This window comes from Littorina saxatilis, linkage group LG10 (assembly GCF_037325665.1).
Source record: "Littorina saxatilis isolate snail1 linkage group LG10, US_GU_Lsax_2.0, whole genome shotgun sequence".
Classification (NCBI taxonomy): domain Eukaryota; kingdom Metazoa; phylum Mollusca; class Gastropoda; order Littorinimorpha; family Littorinidae; genus Littorina; species Littorina saxatilis.
Window position 1 is genome coordinate 22,963,431 of NC_090254.1, and position 20,402 is coordinate 22,983,832.

At 42.1% G+C, this 20,402-nt stretch overlaps 2 long non-coding RNA genes across 2 annotated transcripts in view; both read right to left on the reverse strand.

Moving 5' to 3' along the window:
• LOC138978447 (uncharacterized) overlaps window positions 1-20,402 on the reverse strand; it is a 177,874-nt gene that overhangs the window by 21,954 nt on the left and 135,518 nt on the right. The window lies entirely within an intron of this gene.
• On the reverse strand, window positions 4,905-19,951 carry LOC138978448 (uncharacterized). Its single transcript, XR_011459685.1, has 2 exons — window positions 19,733-19,951; window positions 4,905-10,004 (listed from the first exon to the last, which is right to left on the reverse strand). It is a non-coding gene; the product is annotated as an uncharacterized lncRNA (long non-coding RNA).

Genomic DNA, 20,402 nt, shown 5'->3' on the forward strand with positions numbered 1-20,402 from the left:
CACACCACACACACACTGAGTCGAGAATAGAGAGAGCTAGAAGAACACCAGATGCTGCGTTACATGTAGTTGTACTGATGCAACACAAATTGATTCCTTATTACGTATCGCGGCAAGAACATGAGCTAAGTCAAAGTCAGTAGCGTACACTGATCTAGTTTCGCTGGGATTAGTCAGGGAATCCCCCCCTCCCCCCCCCTCCCCTCGATCCCCTCTCAATTAAGAATGTCCCGGGCCCTGCTGAACTAAAATCAGTGACCACAGAGAGATGAAACATAAGTTTCTTCCAGTGAATTGATATCAACTTAATTCGAATCGCTATTAGCCTGATTCAGTTACTTGGAAGTTGGTTTCCGGCTTTTTATCATATCGTAGCTTCAAGCAGGGGCGGACGAGGGGGGGGGGGGGGTGCACAGGGTGCAGGTGCACCCCCCCATCCAGCACAAAAAAAAAAAAAAAATTTGGAAAGCTGATTTTATGACCATTTATAAGTTCAAATGGCACCAGATGGCACCATTTTGCTTCTTTGGGCAATTTTTTTCTGGGGGAGCATGCCCCCGGACCCCCCTAGAAAATTCGGGCGCTTCGCCGCGGCGCCCACCACATTCACTTTCGATTCAAAGTGCACCCCCCCCCCCCCCCCCCCCCTTACAAAGCAACTGATCCGCCCCTGTCAAGTATGTTGTTTCGGGCTTACCTGCAGCTGTAAAGTTTATACGTTTTCGGGAAACACTCAATACAACACACTGATTAAGAAACAAGTCGCGTAACTTGGCGAAAATACATTTAGTCAAGTAGCTGTCGAACTCACAGAATGAAACTAAACGCAATGCAACGCAGCAAGACCGTATACTCGTAACATCGTCAGTCCACCGCTCACGGCAAAGGCAGTGAAATTGACAAGAAGAGCGGGGTAGTAGTTGCGCTGAGAACGGATAGCACGCTTTTCTGTACCTCTCTTCGTTTTAACTTTCTGAGCGTGTTTTTAATCCAAACATATCATATCTATATGTTTTTGGAATCAGGAACCGACAAGGAATAAGATGAAAGTGTTTTTAAATTGATTTCGACAATTTAATTTTGATAATAATTTTTATATATTTAATTTTCAGAGCTTGTTTTTAATCCAAATATAACATATTTATATGTTTTTGGAATCAGCAAATGATGGAAAATAAGATGAACGTAAATTTGGATCGTTTTATAAAAGAAATATTTTTTTTTACAATTTTCAGATTTTTAATGACCAAAGTCATTAATTAATTTTTAAGCCACCACGCTGAAATGCAATACCGAAGTCCGGGCTTCGTCGAACAATACTTGACCAAAATTTCAACCAATTTGGTTGAAAAATGAGGGCGTGACAGTGCCGCCTCAACTTTCACGAAAAGCCGGATATGACGTCATCAAAGACATATATAAACAAAATGAAAAAAACATTAACAGCTATTGTGTTTTCAGCGTAGCAATAGGGCCCGATATTTAGACGAGACAAGTATAATGCCGACGAGTCGAAGACGAGTCGCATTATACTTGTTCGAGTCTAAATATCGGACCCTATTGCTACGATGAAAACACAATAGCGTTTATATAGCTATTCTGACATTAAATTCTGTGTTAGAATCATGTTTTTGTCAGCGACAAGTACCAGAATGGTCCATGTCGTTGATTGCAGACGACGGTTCCCTTTCCGCATGAAGCCACGGAAATAACCGAACATTGAAAAACCCACGGACATGTATTACGGAGAAAACTCGAGATAACCGGATGCTTAGCATTACGTCAATATGTTAGGAATCATATGACGTCATGACGTATCATGCTTGCCTACGTAGATTGTATGTTCGAAAGTCTGACTTCTGTTGGGAATTCGCGTGGTGAAGACAGCGGTAAATCTGTAGATGATAAGAGAACAAGGATTGTCTCAGAAGAAACGACGAAATGTTTCAGACCGGTAACTTCATTTCAACATTGCACTAGATCTATACAATGGATGTTCTATGTGACAGGAGAGTTTGCTGATTTTGTGTTAAACATTGGAGAGATCGTCTGCTAGAATCCGAGATAGGTCGCTTCAGATTGCAGCTTCTGGAAATTTGCAAGGTTTGTTGCCTGTTAAAGAACTGGATTTTACACGTAATGTAGGGCGTATGTCATGTACAGTAAGCAACAACAAAAACACACACAAAGCAAATGGCATCGTCTGTCGACTAGTCACAGAGTGACAGAAACAAACCTGGCGAGGTATGCGTGTACTTTATACACGTGGAAGAAACCGGAACCATGCGTCTTTGTTATTGCCGATATCGTTTGGATATCGGCAAAAATGGCCAACTTTCGTAGCGTTATGCTTTGATGATCGGAAAAGGGATGTGTGAGACCATCCAATCACAGCCCCCGAATTCCCCCACGTGTCCATCAGAATAGCTATATATATATGGGGATATCATACCCAGGAACTTTCATGTCAAATTTCATAAAAATCGGTCCAGTAGTTTGGTCTGAATCGCTCTACACGCACGCACACACACACACACACACACATACACACACACATACACACACACATACACCACGACCCTCGTCTCGATTCCCCCCTCGATGTTAAAACATTTAGTCATAACTTGACTAAATGTAAAAAGGCAAACAAAGCAAAGGTTATTGAACGCCAGATGTGTGTCAGTGTGTGTGTATATGCGCGTGCTGTGTGTGGTGTGTGTCAGTGTGTGTGTATGCGCGTGCTGTGTGTGTGTGTGGCTGTGCTTGCGTGAGCTTGTGTGTGTGTGTGAGAGAGAGAGCGATAGTGAGAGTAGGGTATGGTTGTTGGTGAAAGTTGAGTTGGACGCTGGGGTTGGGCGGGTGTGTGTGTCAGAGAGGGTTGTGTGTGTGTGGGGGGGTGGAATGCGTGTGTGTGTTTATTTGTGTGTGTGAGGGTTGTGTGTGTGTGGGGGGGTTGACTGCGTGTGTGTGGTTATTTGTGTGTGGTGTGTGTGTGCCTTTCGCCTTGTATTGAGGAAATTAAACTGCGTTTGCGTATTATGTGTGTGTTTGCAAGCGTCCGTGTATCACGGTTAGGCATATCTCAGTAGGTGTGTGTATGTGCGCGTACGTGCAATGTGTGTGCGTGCGCGCGTGTGTTTGTGTATGTATGTATGTATGTATGTATGTATGTGTGTGTGTGTGTGTGTGTGTGTGTGTGTGTGTGTGTGAGAGAGAGAGAGAGAGAGAGAGAGAGAGAGAGAGAGAGAGAGAGAGAGAGAGAGAGAGAGAGAGAGAGAGAGAGAGAGATAGTGAGAGTAGGGTATGGTTGTTGGTGAAAGTTGAGTTGGACGCTGGGGTTGGGCGGGTGTGTGTGTCAGAGAGGGTTGTGTGTATGTGTGTGTGTGGGGGGGGGCTGGACTGCGTGTGTGTGTTTATTTGTGTGTGTGAGGGTTGTGTGTGTGTGGGGGGGGGGTTGACTGCGTGTGTGGGTTTATTTGTGTGTGTGAGGGGTGTGTGTGTGTGTGTGTGTGTGGGACTGGCGTGTGTGTGTTTATTTGTGTGTGGTGTGTGTGTGCCTTTCGCCTTGTATTGAGGAAATTAAACTGCGTTTGCGTATTATGTGTGTGTTTGCAAGCGTGCGTGTATGTTAGGCATATCTCAGTAGGTGTACGTGTGTGTATGTGCGCGTACGTGCAATGTGTGTGCGTGCGCGCGTGTGTTTGTGTATGTATGTATGTATGTATGTATGTGTGTGTGTGTGTGTGTGTGTGTGTGTGTACCTTTTTTCCACTGCATTTGGTTGCCTAAGAGCCGCTTAGGCAGCAATCCACACGTGGATGGCGGCTTAGGCACGTGGATGGTGTCCTATGAATGTGGAATGGTTGCCTCACTCTTTTTGTGGATGGCTTTCTTATTGTGGAAGGCTGCCTCACTCTTTTTATGGATGGCTGCCTTAATGTGGAAGGCTGCTTGATGTGGAATGGCTTCTTAAAGTGAAATGTGGATGGTTGCTTTTTTGTGGAAAGGTTGCCTTACCGAGATTAGAAATAGAAAAGATGTGTGGTCAATAAATAACTATGTGTGGTTAATGCATAACTCGCCTCCCAACTCTTTTCACGTTTTTGTTTTGTTTTGTTTGTTTATCCAAAGCGGGGTTGATGTTCACGTCATATTATATTTTTGTACAGTAATAAGCAGAAGGGGGGGGGGGGGGGGGGGGGAGAGAGAGAGAGAGAGAGAGAGAGACAGAGAGAGACAGACAGACAGACAGACAGACAGTGAGAGGGAGTGTGAGAGAGAGACAGAGAGAGAGAGACAGACAGACAGAGAGAGACAGACAGACAGACAGACAGTGAGAGGGAGTGTGAGAGAGAGAGACAGGGAGACAGAGCGAGAGAGAGAGCGAGACTGTCACACGTTATTTGGATATTAATAAACTTTAATCTTGAAACAATTATAAATGAAAACGAAACAAAATCAATATCATGATTAAACACACATTTGTTTCAAAGAAGAAAAAAAGCATCCAACAACAAAAACAAAACCTTCATATCGAGGTTCAGTCTAGTATAAACCAATTAATGGAAAGAAGAACAACAACAACAAAAAAGTTTTCATACTTGAAACAAACTTGAAGAATTAGTATGGGCTGATGTGAAAAGGTCAGAAGCTATCACAAACAGTTTTGTTTTCCTAAGCCGAAAAACGAAATTAATGAACCGTTTATATACATGCACTCTCATATGACTGGACATTGTTTTGATTAAGTCTTAGAGCAAATGATATGCTTTCCTCAATGTATCCTTTATAATATTTTTTCTTTTGAATTTAAAAACAAACTATGAAGTGACTATCAAGTATAATACTCAATAAATATTCTGAAGAAGTAACCAACTGTTCAGAATTTTTGCTTGGCTCAAAAAGCAAAGGCCCACTTTCGATTTGTGCGCAACTTTTATTTGACAAAAACCGCGTCACAAACGTGATTACATAGGGAACTTGGCATTGCAAGAAATAGTGCCTCACGAAAATCTGTATTAATTTGTTTTTACCTACTACTAACTGTTACTGTTACGCTTAAAAATCGTAATTTAAAAATAAATGTGGTTGATATTCATCATACCGACTGAACTTGTTTATAATGCAAATGCTGCTTGTTTCTTTTAGCACTGTGGCAGGTGTCTGCAGTGAAAAATCAATGAAGTCATGATCATCACTGTAAGCAATATGGAGATGCCCCTGTGAACTAAAAGAGAGACAGCCCTGCAGGTTCCCCAAGGCCAACTCTGGGGGGAAACGGTTTGCAGAGAGAGAAAAGGAACAAACACATTAACAAACACATTATCTATCTGAGGGGAGAAAAAAATGGGAAAATGACACTTGTTGTAAATACCACCACCTTGTTTCTTATATTCTGAGCCATCTGGAGAATGATTTGTGCTAATCATTAAAAAAAAAAGTGAAAGAATCCATCTTTTTATTGTTTTAATATGTTGACTGCATGTTTTATCATTAGAAACAGTAGACTGATTTCTATGCAATGCTTGTTTCCTGCTGTGGTTTATTGTGCGTGTGCATTTTAAGTACAGCGACAAATGCCTGCGTGGGCAGAACTGCAAAGTCAAAGACAGAGACGCTGCTCCATAACCTTCATGTACTCGCTCTGTCAATGACTTAATGGTACTGCGGCGTTCGTCCCCTACAGTGTTTTATTTATTATCTTCTTTAAAAAAAAAAATACAATTCCTTTTGTTGACTAACTTGAAATTTAATTGTTGTAAGATCTTTGCCACACCATTATGTTCACAGCAATTTGTTTCTTGTTGCTTTTGACAACACTGTGATGCAACTGTAACCAAAAAACATTTAAAAAAACATATCTCTAAAACTCATATCTACATTAATATGAAGCACTTTCTTTCAAACATGTGTCATGGTACATGTTGTCCTATATAGGTGCTGTTTTCAATCCAAAAGTCATTTAACAACAAATGCCCCCCCCCCCCCCCCCAGGGCTTCTCCGGGAGGGGAGATAGTAGATATAAGCTGAGGACAGAAATGACAGATTTCAATGAACTTCTATGTGTCCCCACCACAAAAATGAAAATGACTTGTCTAAGGCACACTAATTTACAGTTTTGTATTTATGAACAACTATACGTTCACACACAAACTACTTACTTGCTGTAACAATACTTAAATGAAATATGTAGACTGAAGAAATTTGAAAATAAAATCTGACTACCGGTATGTGTGTAATCCTTCAAAAAAACATTACTCAATGTTGGACACAAATTAAACACAGTTCTTTGGTGTCACAAGATTAGCAATTTCTGGTACCTGTTAAGACTGACCAAACCAAACATTATCATTATTCAACACATGAATGAGGCCTCAAGCTCAAGGCAACTGACCTGGACATTTCAAACAATGTGGCTAACTGAGAAAAAAATTTAAATTGTATAATATAATTAACATAATAAATCAGTTGACAACTATCTAACTTCTAAGCACATGTTGTTTGGGGAAAGTTAACGATTACAGTATATTTTCAAAAAAAAGGGAACAATAGCAAAAACAATTGAACTGATAACCTGAACACAGCACTGGTGGGTAATCTTTCTTCTTCTTTAAAGCCTTAAAGCTTGCAAATTGCATGTTCATTTTCTCACATGCATTGTGAAATCAAAACCACATGCTCCTGAATTTGGAATTTTCTTTATACTTCGCAAGGTCTTTTGCTTTCTGGCTTCAGCCCTTGATAATTTCTTCTTACAACCAATGCAATTCATCAATGTTTGAACTTCCTTTGTGTGCATGTCTATGCAGATTATTGTATCAAATTCGAGTGAGGTAATTCAGATAAAGTAATGCTTATTTTGAGGAGGAAAAAATAACCCTCCTGTCATTCGAAACATTGTGTAAGTAAATACATTTTGTCTCTGTTATAGCAAACTGTCTTTGGTTCTTGCGTAACACCACATAATGCCAGGGAACAAGCCATCTCCAAAAGACTATAAAGATACCCTCTATTCACCTTTTGTTGCAATCCCTGGAAAGCAGGAATCTCAACTCACACATCTTCAACATGAAAATCACACACACACACACACACACAAAACCATACACACACACACACACACACTATATGCAAGCTATATCAAACTTCTGATAAAAATGTGACGGTCCTGTTCAGTTCAGTCCACGTTTGCTTAACGCCCAGTAAACGTAAGATCATGATGGAAGGACATAATTGCTTGTTCAAGATGTGTGTCGGTTCATTATCTTCTAACAAAAAAGAAAAAGAAAAACTTACATTGGTTGTTTGTACAACATGGTAAGCATGCATTTTGCAAGCATGTCAGGTCAGAATGACCTAAAATGACGTTCTGTCACACGTTTAAATAGGCGATATTATTATTATTATCAGGGTAGCTCAACAACAAAGTCTTCTCAGGATGTGCCCTCACTGTAACTAAAAACAAAACAAAACAAAACAAAGAAAAAAACATAGAAGAAAAGTTGCCAGCCGGCCTTACAACCAATAAAATTAGGACATGCTAGGGACATTGTAACTCAACACTAATTCAGCATGCTCAAGTTGCAAAAAAATGCACACACAAAACAAAAACACAATAACAATCATATAACAGTGTACAGCACATTCATCAGAAACGTTTAAATGGAAGGCAGGCAACACAGGTAATAATCCTTGAACACATAGATCTTCCGTGATAAACTGTACACTGTACATGGACATACCAGTCAAGCAAGAGATACTTGGAGAATGCATGTTTTTTTCCCATGAAATGTCATGTCATCATATCTGACACCTTGGTCTTGAGAGCCGGCAGCTCCATAAAGACAGTTCACATGACATTGATGCAAGAAATAATTTCTACCAAGTAAGACACAATGGCATGTAACTATCAAACACTGTGAGAAGTCACCTCCAGGTGTTCAAGTGGTTGATGCCAAAATATGAACAATTTTGACAAATACTATTTCCATAACAGTGGCCAACATGCATTAGAGGTCGTCAGGGAGAGAGAGGAAGGGCCGAGGATGGCACCGAGACGACCATGGCTGACCGTTTCTGAGGGGAGTGAAATGAAGTTATTTTTTTCTGATCTCTGTTCTTATTTTTGTGCAGAGTTGATTTTCTGAATAGTTTAATAACAAATCAACAAAGTTTGGACCTGCTGATTTTACAGTATCTACAATCATTTTCTTTGTGACAATGCCTTGTTTTGTTTTGCCAAACTGAATGACTCTGGCGCAACAGAGTGACAATCTCTGAGCATCATCTCCTGAAAAAACGAGTTCTCTTCCAAACTTCAAGGCTTTCAGACCGACTTCGGTTGTTCCTTGATGGTCGGAATGTAATGATCCAACAGCGACACTTTTCTCTTCAAGAGATGCCAAAGGAAGGTACTCATTGTCAAAGCTCTCGTCTGACATAATCTGATCATCACATGAAACTTCTGATGCCGAGTCCTCGGATTCAGATGATGCTCGTTCATCAAACTTGCGAATGATTTGCCTAAACTTGGCAGTGATACGTTGGCCAGTGTTGACGTCATAATGACGATCTGCTGTGTTCAGATGGTGGTTCATGTGCAGAGCCATCTCTTCTTGTTCTCTTCTGTCCAAACCTTTCTTCCTTGACATTGTTACCAATGTTTTTCTCAACAACGTGCAAGTGATTTGTCCCAGATCCACATCTCTGTTCTTGCCGTATTCATCCCATGCTTCCTGCAAGTACTCCTGGATATTTCTGACAGAACTACGCTTTCCAGAACTTCGACAAAATATTTGATCTGTTTCTGGGGAGAATAAGGGTCTGCATTTTGCTAGAAACTCGGCAACGAGATGATGTTCCTCTGGAGACAAAAAGACGCCAGCACCTCCTGAAGCTCTGAAAGTTTTCCCTTCATCCACTAAAATCACAAACCCCTCCCCTTCCTCTTCTGCTTCTTCAAAATGCTTCACAGTGATGTCAGCATATACTCCTGTTCTTTTACCATTCTCAGCAGCGATTTTAAGAAGCAAATGTTTGGCAACTTTTTCTGCAACATCCTTTTTTGGTCGTTTCTTGAATTTCTCCATGTATGTCTGTGCTAGATCGGCATCAACATAGTTGCAAAGATCCGGCCAAGAAAGCAATCTTTTGCGATCTGCAAGTTTCCTCTTCTGATTCTGTTCTTGTGTCAACTTTACAACCGTGTGGATGCATCCTTTCAAGTTTGCTTTGATGATGTTGAGTGTAGCTTGACTCAAAGCTGATGGATAGCAGGCTTCAACAAACCTCAAAAAGTGGCTGAGCGCATGCAAGTAATTTCGAACAGTTCCCCATGTTCGAGTTTCGGCCAGTTTTGTGATGACCGAATTAGACTTGCCAATGTTTACCAGTTCACTTAGTTCACTCACCTGGAAATCCTTCTCTCCTAAAGAGACCGTCAAAACAGTTTTTATCATATTTGCCACTTTTTTGTTCTGCTCAAGCCTTTCTTTTTTTTTGTGTGCTGACAAATACTCCGGAATGTAATTTCCCCCTTCAATCGAGGTAAACCAGTTAAAAAATTCTTGAGAAAGTGTGTCACAATTGACAAGATCTTTGCCACTACGTTTCTGCGGAACACCTTTTGGCAACTGATTTGCCCGATACTTTCTGGCAGTGTTTGTAGCCTGATGTAATGTGAAGCCATGCGCTTTTCCCTGGAGATGTTTATCCAGCCTATCCCCCACCCATGTACAATCTTTTTCTTGGCACTTCCACATAAACTTTTGTCTTTGAATGTCTTTTCTTTTCTCACCAAGATTGTATTCCTGCTCAGGGATGTCTTTGTGAACTTGTCTCATATGTTTCTTGATGTTCTGGGTGGCACCTTTGCACCCATCAACAGGACAAACAAATTTCTTTCTTTTTCTCTTGCTGTCTTCTTTCACTGGTCTGTTGCGACAGGAACTCTTCCTTTTCTGCTCCGTCCTTTTTTGGGAAAACGATGCTGATGATGTCAAATCTGAAAAATAATAACAACAAGAATTAAAATTGTGGAGACGATACAGCTTAAAGGGGCCAGCAAGCGGTTTTACAAACCTTCTCGTATCGAAGTATGACATGTTCTGATTCTGCACATGTTCTGTCTGATTCCTTATATCCCAAAAAGTCTTCCACTCAAACTTTAGCCCTGTAAAGCAAGTAGTTAGGCTGTAACGAGAAAAAATATAATACGACACTAGGCTATAATGAGAAAAAACAATACCACACAACACTTCCGCTACAGCTGAAAGTTGTTGCTTTTCAGTGCCTTTTAGGGTGGTAGTTGAATCTTTCTAAATACAGTCTGACTAAAAGGTGTTTTACCCCTTTGTTGTATAGTTTTGCAAATATGTGTGTTTTGTTGTTGCATACTTTGCAAATACGCAGCGAAACTACTCGTTACGACGTCAGCCTGACGACAATGAGTCGTATTATGTTTTCTTTGACTACAGCCAAACCGCTGGTTTTACAGGTCTAAAAGTTGAGTGGAAAACACTTTGTGACAAAAGTAATAAGATAGGCCATATCAAATTTTGATATGAGGATGTGTCAAAATCCGCTTGCAGGACACTTTAAAATGTTTCATTGGCTATTTCTAGTATGATGTTCAACTTCTTCTTTTGTCCTGTGTTTACCCCATCTTTGAGGGACTTGTGTTGGTTTGAGTAACTGCCAGGGTAAAGCAAGAACAAGAGGCTAAATCTTTTTGTTTAACTTTGTAATGGGTCATAATTGCGCTTGTACCCGACCATGTGCATTACATGCATAATTACAAGTTTGCATAAAAGATTCCACTCAATCAATCAATCAATATGAAGCTTATATAGCGCGTATTCCGTGGGTACAGTTCTAAGCGCTTGTCGAAGAGTTGTCAACACAGGACTAACAAAGAAACTAACATCTACAGACGAACACGAACCCTATCACACACTAGCAAATCCCGATAAACATACAACAAACAACTGTTTAACAACAATGTACACATCAATAGCTAGGTCCAAACAAAATAATATTAAACACAAAGAAAACACCTCTCACAGAGCACAGCACAAGAATGTCTTTTGGGGCACAAAACATCACGTCGAACATGAAAGTCGCAGCCAGCTACGGGAAGAACTGAGTCTTCAACCTACTCTTGAACGCGTCAAGCGGCAGGGAGTTCCAGACGGAGGGGCCCGCGGAGGGGAATGCACGCTGACCAGCAGATGCGAGTTTCGAGCGAGGGATGTGAAGGCGGAGTGGGTCAGCAGCAGAACGAAGGGGACGGTCGGAGGGCTGGGTGTACAGGTCCAGGGAGGATTGAAGGTACTCGGAAGCAGAGTCGTTGAGACACTTGTAGACCAGAGTGGACAGTTTGTAGGAGATTCGGGTGTTGACAGGGAGCCAGTGCAAAGAGCGAAGTAGGGGGGTGATGTGGTCTCGCTTTGTCTTCCTCAACGTCAGCCTGGCAGCAGCGTTCTGGACTCGTTGTAGGCCATGAATGGATGAGGCGGGGAGGCCAGCCAGAAGGGAGTTGCAGTAGTCCAGACGACTGAAGATGAGGGAGACAACCAGCTTGACACAGGCGTCGTGGGTGAGGTAGCGACGGATGGAGGCGATGCGTCGTAGGTGGAAAAAGCAGGTCTTGATGATGAAGGAGATGTGTGTCTGCATGGAGAGAGTGGAGTCGAGAATGACGCCAAGGCTCTTGACAGCAGGGGAGAATGGAACAGTCGCGTCATCCAGCTGGAGGTCGGTCACAGTGAGGGAAGCAATCTTCTGTCGTGTTCCAACGAGAAGGGCCTCCGTCTTCTCACTGTTCAGCTTCAACTTGTTCTCAGTCATCCAGTTCTTGATGCCAGTGAAACAACTGGAGATGGATCCCAGGAGATGGTCAACGTCCTCCGGCTTGGCGCTGTTCTGGAGCTGCGTGTCATCGGCAAAGGAGTTGTAGTTCAAGCCGTGGCGTTCGATGACCAGGGAGAGGGGTTGGGTGTACAGGTTGTGGGACGCCGAAGACTGAGAAGAGAACGAATCAGTGGTGACAGTCTGAGAGCGGTTCTGGAGGTAGTTCCGGAACCAAGAGAGGGCGGTGTCGTGAATGCCGAGCGTGGAACTGAGGCGATCGACGAGTAGCTGGTGGTCGATCGTGTCGAAGGCCGCGGAAAGGTCCAGCAGCACAAGGGCAGAGACGAGACCGCTATCTGTTGCGTTCAGGAGGTCCGTGGTGATTCGCAGGAGCGCCGTCTCGGTGCTGTGGTGAGGGCGGTACGCTGACTGGTACACTGGCATCAGCGAGTTCCGAGACAGGTGGGCGCTCAACTGCTCCAGGATGATACGCTCCAGAAGCTTGGAGAGAAAGGGCAGGTCTGAGGTTGGACACAGGACGGTAGTTCTTCAACTCGTTGACGACAAGGCCGGGCTTCTTGATGAGTGGGTGGACAACGGCAGACTTGAAGCAGTCGGGAACGACGCCTGTGGCCAGGGAGATGTTGATGATATCTGTTATAGACGGCAGGAGCTTGTCCAGACACTTGGTGAAGAGGAAGCCTGGCAGGGGGTCTAGCTCGCAGGTCTTGATGGCCGTCTTGGTGATGAGTCGCTTGACGTGGTTTTGAGTGACAGGCTGAAAGCACGTGAGAGAGGAGCCTGAGAAGGAGCGGGAGGGTGGGGACGGGACGAAGGGCTGCTGATCGAGTGTTCTCCGAAGCTTGTCAATCTTGTCCATGAAGAACTCCGGGATATCTTGCGGTGGGTGAGCAGTGGGTAAGGGGGCAGCGGGGGAGGAGCCCAGGAGAGAGGACATGATGGAGAACAGCTCCCTGGATGATGAGGCGTTGGCGATGCGGTCGTGGAAGTACTCGACCTTGGCAGCAGTGATGGCTTGCGTGACTCGCTCTATAGGTCCAATTAGACCCACTCTATAGGTCCAATTAGACTGAATTCAGACACAAACAGAACAGAGAATATCCTCATGTATTCTTAAAGCTCCGTTTTTCCACAAATCCTCCTGTTTTTGACAGCTCTGTGAAGCAAATTGGAGTTGCTGTTTTTTGTTTACTGATAATCTTCAAACATTCACCTATCATCCAATGAAAACCCAACATTGGTGAGCAGAGAAATCTTCCAAACAAAAAAAGCTTTCAAACAAAACTTTTCTTCCACCTCTTATTCGTTTTGCAAATAGCACTTTAAAAAAAATGTTCCAGCTCGATAAAAGGCCAAGTGGTCCTAAATTCAAGTTTGATGGAGAAAAAAAACAAACGAGTTTCTGTGCAATTAATAAAGTGCAAGAACAAGAACTCAGGCAACACCATGAACACTATTCCAGATTGAAAGCTGTCCCTTAAAGCGACTGACCCTGCCAGCCTTTTCAAACTTTTTTTGACGAGTTCAGCCTCCAAAATAATATGGAGTATGAACTTTACCCTAACTAAGACACACCTAAAAAAATTTACTCAGATACGCCCCGTAACTAAGGTAAACAGCCAGACAAAGTTGACAGTTACTGCCCGCAATCTCAAATGCTTGAATCGCCCTTCTTTGTTCTTAATATATTACGCTAACCGTCAAAACACCTAGATCTGCCTATTTTTGGTATTTCTTTTGCACATAGGTGTTATTTGACCTCCTGAGTCTGATTTTATCATTTTGGGGCCGGTTTGAGACAGTTTTGTGGTGGGTATTGGGCCTTTAAAAGTAACAAAGTTTATTTAGCTCAGGTTTGCTTAACGCCCAGTAAAACACGTAAGATCATCTCAGTGTGTCCCCACGCTGCACACTAAAAAGCCAAAAATAACATTGGAGGTATGTCACTAGCCTCATAGATGAACCATGTTTACAGGCCATAAAATTCGGACACACTGGCAACGTGGAGGGTGACCTCAACTTTTCGAAACCAGGTTTAAAAACCGGTATAAAAGTTATAAATTTGTTTAAAAATAAACAATAGAATCGGGCATAAATTACCAAATACTACCACCTTCATAGAATATTTCCACAATAATGGCACCTAAGTTTGTCTCCCAATTCCCTACAATACAAAATAATACATCAAAAACTTGTCAATATATGGCTCATACAACAGAGAGCAACATTGGTCCAATGGTAGTCATTTGTGACAGGGTAGGGAGTAAAGAGTGTTTCAAAAAAGAAATACAGGTGACTGGACCAAGGAGGCAGAAATCCCCAAAAATAATTTTAAAAAAAACAAATAAAATACCAGCCCACTGGGGCATTCGAGGTGACCCTGAGAACTAAAAGAGAAACGCAACCAACATAATAATGTCTAACACTATTGTAGAGTAAGTAATAAGATGTGTAAGATGTGGTTGCCGTACATAAAAGGTTCAACTTTTAAATCTTTAAATTTGAAATGTGTAAACAACAGAGCCGGTACATATTAGAACTTTGCACAAGCAGAAAATTTATGTCGGTTTTGGTCAATATTTTGGCCAATCCTGACTGACATGCTTTGACTGAGTAGACGCAAAAGTTGAATAGAAAGACGATACGAGTGATCTGCCCCTGGCTACCAGCGAGCAGCGAGATTTTGAGCTCTCCCTTTTTTCATCCAAAAGTTCTTCCTTCGTTCCTATATGATGGACATTCCAGGACTACCAGTTGCCTTAGAGTCAGTTCTGCAGACTCTGGCCATGAAGTGCTCCCTGTCTTCATGGGACGTGCACGGCAAGGGAAAAACAACAACACTCATCTTGAGATGGGACAGTGACTCAGCATCCGCCATTGGGAAACCCGAACCAGTCACTTTTGCACGCTACCGACACAAGTCACCGAGCGAACTCAGGCGAGACACGCAGCGTGCGGCGACAAGACAACATCAGGTCAAAGGTCAGTCACACGACGTAAACATAAACAGTGACAGCATTACAAGTGTGGAACAAAACGCTGAGTCCGGTGTTGTTGACAATGTGTTTGAGACCCCACCCAGTCAGACGGCACAGCGCCCTGATTACAACAACACCGACAATTACACGCAGGAACCGCCTGATTCTGCAATGGATCAAGACCCTGACACAGATAAAACGTTGTGTGACACCAGCGACACGAATTCAGAGAACGAGTTCCTTCAGTATTGGGAAGATCGGCGCGATACTGTAACCCATTATTTGTCTTCACTCAAGCCTAAGGAAAGAGAGGCAGTCTTAGAGTGTGCCGTGACACCTGTTGTGAGAAAAGTTGTCCTTGATCATCGCTATGGACACCACTGTCTGTATGCATTGACTGACCGGATGGTGTTTCAGTATGGACTGAGAGAAGGTGTTGTGGACAACTGGTTTTATTTTACTGAAGAAACTGAAGACACTGATCTACAATACAGCATTATCCTTAGCTGTCTCAGACGATGGTGCGATGTTGACCCGCTTAGGTACGCCGATCAGATAGAAAGAATGAAACAACACATCGAGGCGTGTTGCCACGTCATGCTAGACTGCAGTGGCACACAGTGATGGTGAGCCGACCACGCCTACATAACACGCCTGACGGACACGGACTTCACGTTCCACCAGGAACACTCTTCTTCGTTGACCCAGATCTACACTATTCGCTTTGTTGAACTTTCCCCAACTGTGCCTTCGTGAAATATATATCGAGAAAAAACTCTGTTGACAAACAATCGAACAATCAACAATAACATGGCATACCATGCTATACGACTAACGATACATATGTGCACGTCCTAGATACTGGGAAATACTATGGGTTGTCAACTTTGAATGACTGTCACAATATCTCTGAGCAATGGATGACAAAGGGGATGCTTTGATGTCAAAGGGGATGGATTTGACTTACTGTAACAACCAAGTTTGGGTTTCCAAACATTGCTGTGGGTTTTAAACGATTTAATTTTTAGCCAAAATGCCCCCAAAACAGCACCTAAAACTGGGACAAAAATACAGCAGTCTGTGTTGCAGCTGTACATAATGGAGAATAAAGCTCTGTGAATTTTATTGTGATGTTTATGGGTCAGCTGAAGGATTATTCTCGACATACACACTCAAGAATTACATCTATTTTTCTTCTTCTGGGAGTTTGATCGGCAAAGAAAACACGTAATCGTGGGTTACCGTCGTTTCCGGTTTCAACTTCATCAAAAAATGCGATCTGCTGAACAAAGGAAACCTCAAAGTTATTCAAAGTCATTATTTATTTATTTCAACAACATTTAGGTTTTCAAAACACAGCACTACGGTAGGAAACAAATTTATTTCAGCTTATAATCGCGCTTGAATGTACCCCACCCTTGTTTCGTTTCCATCTGTAATGCACGAAAGCATGGCCACAGCAGACGACAAATCCCGCATTGCCTATCACACACGCGTTGTGAGATCGCGGGAACACCGTGGAAAGTTCCATTCATGACGTTTGACCCGGTCATGTGAATAGACAATGAGAATTTATCCACCCAATCGTATTCGTTTCCGGTTTTTGAGACGTAACTCACGACAGACCACGCTGTATCTTCACTGTTTGAGACCTGTAAAATCTTTTTTGACAATTGTAGCATATATTCATCGACGAATTTTGCGATATTTTGCTGATTAAAGCTTGATCTGGTGCAAAGTTTGAGCAGCACATGTGTTCTCATGATCGGCGCCATTATGAAATTTTCGATTCTTCTGCAACGCACGATCGACAATCGATTAATTCTCTCATTTAGGATTGTCGCTTATGGAAACTTGAAAATTTCAAACTTTCATGTATGCATAGTTATTTATCTATGTAGTCCACATGCAATAATCAAGTTTTAGTTCTTTTCTTTGGAAATAAAAGACATTACGAAATATGGTTTCCATGAAACTCACGACAGTATTATCTCTATACACATAAACCCAGTGAGCACAGATCGAAAACTTTTTGCTCACTTAAATCTTTCTATCATGTATTAAAACCCAAAAGGGTGCCCAAAAGGCTAGTTGCTACATTTGACCACAAAAAAAACTTTTGCGCCTGGAAATTGCGTGGGTTACGGTTTCCACTTTCTACTTCGATCTAGTTAACTTATGGAAACTTGTAATTTCAAACTTTCATGTTTGCATATTTATTTATCAATGTTGTCCACATGCAAATTGCAATAATCAAGTTTTAGTTCTTTTCTTTGGAAATAAAAGACATTACAAACTATGGTTTCCATGTAACTCACGACAGTATTATCTCTATACACATAAACCCAGTCAGCACAGATCGACAACTTTTTGCTCACTTAAATCTTTCTATCATGTATTAAAACCCAAAAGGGTGCCCAAAAGGCTAGTTGCTACATTTGACCTACAAGAAAAACTTTTGCACCTGGAAATTGCGTGGGTTACGGTTTCCACTTTCTACTTCGATCTAGTTAACTTATGGAAACTTGTAATTTCAAACTTTCATGTTTGCATATTTATTTATCAATGTTGTCCACATGCCACATGCAATAACTGAGCTAAAGTTCTTTCCTGTGGGATATTGAAGCCTAAAGTGGAAACCATGTAACCCACGACATAGAGCGTACTGCATGTGTCTAATTGTCATTTCTAAAGAAACCCCCGATATGAAAGGTCCTCTCTTTGACAGAAAAAGATACAGGCATGTCTTTTGCACTTAAAAAAGAGTATTTCACTCAATTCAGTCCTACTTTTTTTCCTGGTGTCCATGTCCCATAGTTGTGACCCAGTATCTAGGATGTGCACATATGTTATCGTTGTCCTGTCGCGTTTCGTTCTTTTTTTCTTTTCTTTTCTCTTTTTCTTTTTTTTCTCTTGTCGAAAAGGTTGTAAGCTGAAAGAATTATAAAAAAAAAATAAAAAAATAAAAAAAAATAAAAAAATAAAAAAGAAAGACGATACATTCCAGTTCATAAAGTCATAGGCATAGCTCATTAGCTGTCATATTCATTGAGTCCAATCATAAGCAGATTAAAGAAACCAAAGCATGAGGCGAGTTGACGTTTTGTGTCCTCTTTGCTGGCAAAAGGACAAAGGGTATTTAATGCTAATGGTTGTCTGACTGACCTCACCAGTCAAGCCCAAAACCCCATCTCCTTCCATTGCCAGTTGTTGCTGTAAAATCCCAATCACATATATTTGACCCGGTCAATGAACTTTCGGTACCTGCACTAGCTTCAGTTCTCTCACAATCCTTCACTCTCTGCCCAGATGCTTACAATTTTTCTTGGCCTCATATATCATGCAAAGGTTTTGTTGTGTGTGTGTGCCAACAACGAGTCAATAAGGAGGAAAGCAGTTCTTTCAAACTTGTGTGTCTTGATGTAACATGTTGTCATAACCTGTGGATTTATTTTAACAAAGACGGCATTAATCATCTGGTACTCACCAAAGACTGTGGAAGGGGTTACATGGCAATTCAGCGAAAGACAATTAATCACCCCTAAAAAAACTTTCAGGGCAGCGAGAATTCAGCGTGAAATATTCAGAGCAGAAAAATCAATAACAAAAAAACTATGATTTCTGAAGAGGTTACACAGCCAAAATGTAAACTCCCATGTATTTAAGAATGTGCTTTCCTTGCATTTAGGAGTTAACTTCATGTTTAAACATTTCAAGGGGCATTCCAGTGGTTGGAGGGCCTGGGAAGGTACTCTAGAGTGTGTGGTTCTGTCTTCCTGTCATCTATGAGGTACCCAGCTTGTTGGCTGAATTGACGTTTCACGGGTGGAAGGACAAGTTTTGATGTTTTGTTGTTGTTGTTCTGTTTTTTGTGTGTGTGTTTTTTTTTTGGTTTTTTTTTGGGGGGGGGGAGTTGAGGGGGGGGGGGGGAGGAGAGTGGCACATTATTTGGTTCCCACTGAATACCTAGAATACGCACACACACACACACACCTGTGCTACTAAAGATGTGCTCAAAGGCTGACAAGTGAGAGTTTCATTAAAAAGGGGCTATTCAGGGGGTCAGAAGCACGTCACCGCAGGTAAATTTCATCAATTGCAACAAAATCCTTACCCTTCAATCTCCCTCCTAACAAGAAGCCACCTGGTTCTATGGTTATAGCGCAAAACGTGTCAAGCTCAGTGTAGCAGTTTCTTGAGTTTTTTCCTTCTTTTGTTTTCACAGCATATCTACGCTGGTGCAGTGTCTCCCACCATAGCCTTAAAACCAAAATGATTTCTGACTGACACGAACGAAACGCAATGCCCAGTGGACACAACATGTCGTGATTTTAATCTAGATCTTAACACAGCTGCTAGCCTATGTAACAACTGGAAGTCAGGGGGCATAGCCCCCTGAAGCCGAAGCATTTCTGACAGTGTGGCACTAATTTTTTTACTCTTGTGAACTCTCTCAGAATAAAATGTGAGGAAGGGAATTTTATTTAGGACCCAAAAATTAGTGGTGGTGGTGTTGGGGGGGCATGTTTGCCCCCCACAGATACATAAGGGGGGGGGGGGGGGGGGCAGCTGCCCATCCTGCTCCCCCCGGTTCCGAGGCCTATATGGGTACTTTGAAGTCATCTTCTTGGTCCTTAGCTCAGTTGTTCATCAATTGCAGATTGTCTTTAAACAACTTTCAAGTTCTTCAACATCATGTAAAAACAACTTGATAAAAATTATATATATATTTCAAATCATCAATCATGTTTCTGAAATGATCTCAGTTACACTCAGCTTACAGCTGTTTCTGAAATGATCTCAGTTACACTCAGCTTACAGCTGTTTCTGAAATGATCTCAGTTACACTCAGCTTACAGATACTATACACAATGTTTAATACCTTTTGTTTGAAGTCCTCCCTGGCACTGATCACTGTCTCCTTCTGACTCTGAGCAATCCATGTCCCTCTGTGAAACTGTAAACAAGAAATGCGTATGAGCAAAATCTGACTGAATGTTCCATATATATTGTATTCATCAATTGCAACAAAATCCTTACCCTTCAATCTCCCTCCTAACAAGAAGCCACCTGGTTCTATGGTTATAGCGCAAAACGTGTCAAGCTCAGTGTAGCAGTTTCTTGAGTTTTTTTCCTTCTTTTGTTTTCACAGCATATCTACGCTGGTGCAGTGTCTCCCACCATAGCCTTAAAACCAAAATGATTTCTGACTGACACGAACGAAACGCAATGCCCAGTGGACACAACATGTCGTGATTTTAATCTAGATCTTAACACAGCTGCTAGCCTATGTAACAACTGGAAGTCAGGGGGCATAGCCCCCTGAAGCCGAAGCATTTCTGACAGTGTGGCACTAATTTTTTTACTCTTGTGAACTCTCTCAGAATAAAATGTGAGGAAGGGAATTTTATTTAGGACCCAAAAATTAGTGGTGGTGGTGTTGGGGGGGCATGTTTGCCCCCCACAGATACATAAGGGGGGGGGGGGGGGGGGGCAGCTGCCCATCCTGCTCCCCCCGGTTCCGAGGCCTATATGGGTACTTTGAAGTCATC